The sequence below is a fragment of the Crassostrea angulata genome, unplaced genomic scaffold (genome assembly GCF_025612915.1).
Source record: "Crassostrea angulata isolate pt1a10 unplaced genomic scaffold, ASM2561291v2 HiC_scaffold_215, whole genome shotgun sequence".
Taxonomy (NCBI): domain Eukaryota; kingdom Metazoa; phylum Mollusca; class Bivalvia; order Ostreida; family Ostreidae; genus Magallana; species Magallana angulata.
The window spans coordinates 81,061-87,634 of NW_026441768.1; the positions used below are offsets into that span (position 1 = coordinate 81,061).

The 6,574-nt window shown below is 36.3% G+C and overlaps 1 long non-coding RNA gene across 1 annotated transcript; it reads right to left on the reverse strand.

The window, feature by feature from the left end:
- Positions 1 to 2,968: 2,968 nt before the first annotated feature.
- LOC128169795 (uncharacterized) lies at positions 2,969 to 5,025 on the reverse strand. Its single transcript, XR_008241600.1, has 4 exons — positions 4,926 to 5,025; positions 3,699 to 3,832; positions 3,487 to 3,540; positions 2,969 to 3,105 (listed from the first exon to the last, which is right to left on the reverse strand). It is a non-coding gene; the product is annotated as an uncharacterized LOC128169795 (long non-coding RNA).
- Between the last annotated feature and the right edge of the window lie 1,549 nt (positions 5,026 to 6,574).

The window sequence follows — 6,574 nt, forward strand, 5'->3', positions numbered from 1 at the left end:
GGCGAAGGGTTGTAAGGTAGGGGTTGTCATAATAAGACATGTTGAACGTTTTTTAAGGAGGGTATGGAATTAAAAAAAAATATTCAATTAAGCCTAATTTCGCAAGTCAGTTTGTTATGTGTTTTTTTTAATTATAAACATTACACATAAAAAAAGACACATATTTCAAATGAACAATGTCGGTGACAGTCGGCCGAATATTTCAGTTATCGCACGGGACCGGCGTGGGGCAAATAAAAAACAAATTTTGCAATCTGAGCAATATTTTATCCTATTGCATGTCTGACAGTTGTTTGTTCAAAATTTATCAGTTTGACAAAATATGAAGTTGGTGGATTTAGATGGATAAACTACAGTTTTGTTTATCAGTACTAGGCTAGTCTAAATATAAACGTTAAAATCGCGCTTTCAACATTATGCTGGATCCACCAACATCAAAACCTGAATTATTTTACGGTGGAATAACACATCATCACAAAATGACTGACCGCTGATCGAAACGACATCCTTTTTATTAAAAGGATTTTATCGACTCGGGCACGTAGCATCGTTTTTAAAAGGAATTTTTTTTTATTTCTAAAAATCCTAATCCGTGGGGGGGGGGGGGGGGGGGGGGGGGGGGGGGGGGGGGGGAGCTGGCGTAGTATATCTATAATTCAATTTCACTCCTAATTCCCTCATTTTTATACCTATTTTTTACATACTTCCAAAGAGTGGTGGGGGGGGGGGCAACTCCATGATACTTCAATTTTTTATATGTAAATTCAAAAAAAATTAGTTGCTGCGAGAAAAAGTGTGGGGGGGGGGGGGACAGGCTCCCTCCTCCCCCCTGATGCTACGTGCCTGCGACTGCAACATGTAACTTACTCAAAGATGAGTGGATAAAGTGTCGGACTTGTGATCTGTACATCCCGAGTTTGAATCCCGCAGGGGCCTTTGTTGTTACTTATTGAAATAATTATTTAAGATATTCTTTTCTTATCCCCAACCTGCAAATTTTTTCGCTTATTTGACATATGTACAGTTTATTTACCATTTTATCTTTTGAGTGACTTTTTTCATGTGTGTTAATCCACCTTAAACATTTCAAACGTTGTTTGTGTTTCAGAGGTTATGAGTGTTATGCAAAATAATAAGTTAAATTAATTCATCTAACTTTAAAGGAAATTAAAATGTCAAAACTGAAACGGGAACCCTAATTGCTCTATTTAGCACCCATAATTTAACTTTTGTCTTGTATGATTTATACTTTCATTTCAATTTATAACTGTAAATAAAGTACACATTGTAGACTTGTCCCTTTTTAAACAATACAGCAAATTCTATCATTTACCAAGAATCATCCAGAGTGCTAAATAAAGGGATTACGGTTTTTGTAAAAAAAAAAATATGCACACACAAATACACACAGAGACACTATAAATATGCATGATTGAATTAAATAAATATTTAATAAAAGTTAGTTCACGTAAAATAATTGATTAAAAAATAAAAAGTACTTATTAAAATTTTCAGTTTACAATGCCCCAAAAAAAAGGTCCAAAAATCTACAAGAATTACACTGATGAGAACCTGGACAAGGCAGTTGTTGCTGTCAAAAGTGGCATTATGTCGTACAGAAAGGCCTGCGACACATTCAAAGTACCCAAAACAACAGTTTTAAACAGGGAGACGTTGTCGACAGTGGTGACGGGATTAAGGCTGGCCGTAGACCTGCACTTCCTATGGAAGTCGAGCAGAAAATAGTGGATTCCTCCCTAAAAGCAGCTGAAATGGGTTTTGGAATCTCAAAGCAGCAGCTCATCTTACAGGTTTCAAGGCTCTGCAAGTCACTAGGGTTGAATGTTTTTAAGAACAACATCCCCAGTGATGATTGGTGGAGGGGGTTTCGTTCTCGCCACCCAGAAATATCCCTGCGGAAGCCCGAACCTCTTTCAACAATGAGGTCTAGGATGATGAATAGGGTGGTGGTATCCAACTATTTTTCAGAATTGCTTCACCTGATTTCCCACCACAGTCTCACACCAGACCTCATCTGGAACATGGACGAAACTGGGAAGCAGTTCGAGCATCGTCCAACCACAGTTGTTGCCAGGAAAGGGGTTAAATCCCTTCCAGGAAGGACAGGCAATTCAAAGGAAAATGTCACCATCCTTGCTTGCGTCAATGCCCAGGGAGGAGCTCTCCCACCAATGTGCATTGCGAAAGGCAAGACTCCGCGATGCTTCGAGTCTTTCGCCACTATGGATTCTCCCCCTGGCACTCTTTGGACATACCAGGAGAGGGCTAGGATGTGCGACCTCTTAGGAGAGATGTGGTTTTCGCAGGTGTTTATACCAAACATTGGTCCCAAACGTCCCCAACTCCTCATCCTAGATTCCCACTCTTCACATGAGGTTCTTGGTCTTCTTCAGGAGGCAGTCAGAGAAAACATCATCATTCTGGCTATGCCTCCTCACACCTCTCATCATCTTCAACCTCTGGACAAATGCGTCTTTGGTCCATTTTCCCATGCCTATGACAAGGGGTGTACTGACCTCCTTTTAGAACACCCAGACCTGTTGATAAACAAGACAACATGGCCAAGAGTTTTCAACACAGCCTATAAAGCAGCCTTCACCAAGGAGAACATAGTCAGTGGGTTCAGAGCTACAGGAATATGGCCTCCAAATCCTTCTGCTATCCCTGAGAGTGCTTTTGCCCCTTCTCTTCTTTATGACAAAGCACAAGATCGCTCTTCCTCTTCTACCATCTCCTCTTCTGCAGTTTCTAATACCTCTGTTTTACAGCTTCTAACAGATTCTGAGATGCCTCCCAGCTTGACTGAGTCTCCTACCTTCAAAGAGCCAATCAGCTAGGCAGTTCCTTCTGAGGCTTTCGATGACTCCAATTCTGACCTGAATCTCTCTCTACTGGCAGATGCTGCAGAAATGCACCCAGAGGTTGGTGCCGATGCACCAGAGATCGACTTGCCTACACCTGATGTCCTTTCCCTTCTGACATCTTTGGGAAATGGAAATTTTATCTTGACAGAGGAAGAGCCAGTTCAATCTTCTTCATGGAACCAGGAGGTTGAGAGCATCTTCTGCATTCCTTCTTCCAGTGCTAAAAAAACAAAAAGCGGCACGACAAATAGATCGATTACATCACATAGAGTATTGACAAGTGAAGAAGTTATAACAAGTAAACAAGAGAAATTGGCTGAAAAGGAAAGGAAAGAAAAGCTCAGGGAAGAAAGAAGGATGAAAAAAATGAAGAAGTCAACTTAAATGAACAATTACATAGAAAGTTAAAAGTTCAAATATTTCTCAGATTTTGATCTCCTGATCTCCTCTATATGAATGAATAATATATTCCAAAAATTTTAAACTATGTTTCTAAATTCAACATTATTTTAAAGATTTTTTTGGGTGCATTTTGTTATAAAATAAAAGGTATTAAACATGTTTTAAATCATCTTTCAAATTTATTTACATACTAGTATACCTTATTCTAAGGCCATTCCAAGTTAAGTATTCACTCACTCAAAAGTCCATCTTTCTATCAGAAAAAAAACCTGCACATTAAACATAAAAAACACATCAATATTATTTTCTACATTAATAAAATCTATCATCATTATTTGAGTATTTTCTTTGTATATAAAAAAATCATAAAAAAAAACAAAACAAAAATAAATTGGAATAGCGTTATCTTACACGCTGAGGTTGACGTCTCCAGATATGACACTGTATCGGAAGTCTCTACATTCTCTATGATGCTCTTTAATTTTCTATTCTGCTGCTAAAGTTCTTCGGAATTGATATCCGCAGCATCTTGTCACAGCAACATTCTGAATGCAAAAATAAAACAATTACCAGTTTATAGGCACTTACAATACTAGTAGGTAATCAAAGTTTAACAATTTAATTCCTTGAAATATTTCTTCAAAATTTTAGTAGATTTAGAAGCTTTTAAATAACCCCCTTCCCCCTAAGATAAGAGAGGTGGAGCCAGGTTTCTTTAAGCCTCTTAATTTGCCTCCCAAACGCCCCTGAAAGAATTTCTCCTACCTTGCTGGTAAATGACCCTGTGCATTGGTGTGTGCTTTGTTTTTGTTAAGGTAGCTCACTACACTGTGAAATATTTTCTCAAATCAGCAGAAAACTACTCGATTATGATAGTTATCATAATGGAAAAGAAGTTTTTAAGTCTAATAAGCAAAATGGGTGCAATTTTGAATGAACAATTACATTTTTTAAAATTTAATTTAGTTAACATGAACATGAAAAGCTCCAGGCAGATTCGAACTAATGATCTGCGGTTCAGAAGCCCAATACTTTAACCACTGAGCTATGACGATATACAACCCAATCGAATAATATAAACAGTTTAACAAAACATTTAAATCACCATCTTGTGACGTAGTGTCTTAAAAATTATAAGAGGTATTTTAATTATTAAATAGGACATAGTGCTTAATGCATTTACATGTATAAGGGGTGAACGAAAAACTGTCTATTATGCGAACATTTAAAAAGCCCCGCTTAAACATGCCTTTAAAGTTGACTCTTTTGGTAACTACAGAGTGACTGACACTGCTACATGACTACAACACAAGAAGATATGCGCAAGAAGATTTACACTGACCTACTTAAACCCCCAGCCCCCCCCCCCCCCCCCCCGTGCCGTGAAAACATTGAGTTCTTGTTAATAGTTGAATGCAGAGGTTATAATAATATGAAAATGAATCAATGATGAAATGAAAAATTCGGGCACTTGTTGAAAAAAAAAATAATCTCAAAACAACAACATAGAAAAGACACGCATGTGGTATATTTTGTAACCAACTGTCAACAAACCTGTGCAGCTGTATGATCACTTCTGCAGAATCGCTGACATAAAAAAACGTATAGATTTATATATATATATATATATATATATACCTTTATGCATTCCGATGATATCAGCATACTAAAAAGACTACCCATCTTCTATTCTTTTTGAACGCTTACCGACATTCCTTTTCCATTGCGCTGATGCCTATGTCATCAACAAGTGGGTCGACCTGGATTAATCTATTGTTGTTCGGGGGGTGGATTATTCCATTTTTCAATTTCCAAATACTGTGATTTCATATTCGGCGTTGTCGTACTCTTTCTTGGGTAACGTAGTGGGGGAAAAAGTGCGTGGTCGAATTCGATCCTTCATGTGGTCGAAATTACCCCGAGACCGGTCGAAATTAACCCGCATGACATGTTTATTTACTTTTCGTCTTATTCCTGTATACATTGATATATTGTACTTGGAAGAAGAAAATTACGTGACAAAAAAGCTATTCAATTTATCCTAAATGATTTGCAACAAGCACATGGGAATATCATAAAGATTTCTGAAATGAAAGTTACGCATCAGTAAAAGTGGTCGAAATTACCCCGTTCTACCCTAATTAAAGAAAGCAATAAGAAACAATATATCAATATCATCAAGAATTTATTTTAATAATCAACTTTACAAATACTATAGATTTTACTTTACTGTGACAAACTGTTCAACAAGACTAGTGTTTTCTGATTTTTCGTATTTTTCAGTCATAATGTGGAATTTATGGAATTGACAATTCTTCTTGCACACTACATGTTCTTCTCTTTTGTCTTTTTGATATTAGGAGGTAGTCCAGTTGATAAGAAAACCAATTATACCTGAAATGATGAATATATATCAATTTCAAATTTCATTTCAATAGATATCAATGCAAATTATTATAATAGGTTACATTTGTATCATTATCAATATAATATTAAAAATGAAGTTGAAGTTAGTGAGTAAAAGAAATATTTAAATAGTACCTACTTTTTATCAACAAGTGTTTCAGTGGACCATCTACTGCCTAAGTAACCCTGAAAATGAATAATGTGTCATAGTTAGCAAGCTATTGTGTTAAAGATAACATGAACATGAAACATTACTCTATTATTGGGCATATTAATGGCGGTTTCAATTTCAGTGATATTACAACAGGCATAATCAAATGTTTATTCTTTAAAATGTGTGGAAATTCAGTTTGAGCACACTTTAATTTTGTCTTAAATAAAATTAATTAGATCTTCATTAAAGAAGGCTGAATAAAATATCACACTTTGATTTACTTAAACAACAACACTACAATCTTGTCTATAATCATTCCAGATCCTCAAAGTAATCTTTGTAGTGCTAGCACATACAGTGTTTGGCCATGGACTTTTTGGAGGAAATGCGATCTAATATTATCGCGATATGAGACCAGTTAAAAGCTACAATGAGTCTCAATGCTCTTTATGATCAAAACTAGCGAAACGCAGAACTATTACTTTGCCTGACTGAGTCACCAAACTGATGTTTGAACTCAATAATACATGAAAAACAAATGTAAATAAGTAAACAAAATCAAAGCCGAGGAAATTCACTTCGCTTCCGTTCCATCCAACAATATTAAATAATATAAAACAATGTCTAGGGGAAGTACAGATAAATCCTACCTTGTTCAGTTGAATCCTATGCCGATTTCTGTCCACACTGGTTGTAAACGAGTTAAATTCCGAGATATATCACTGAA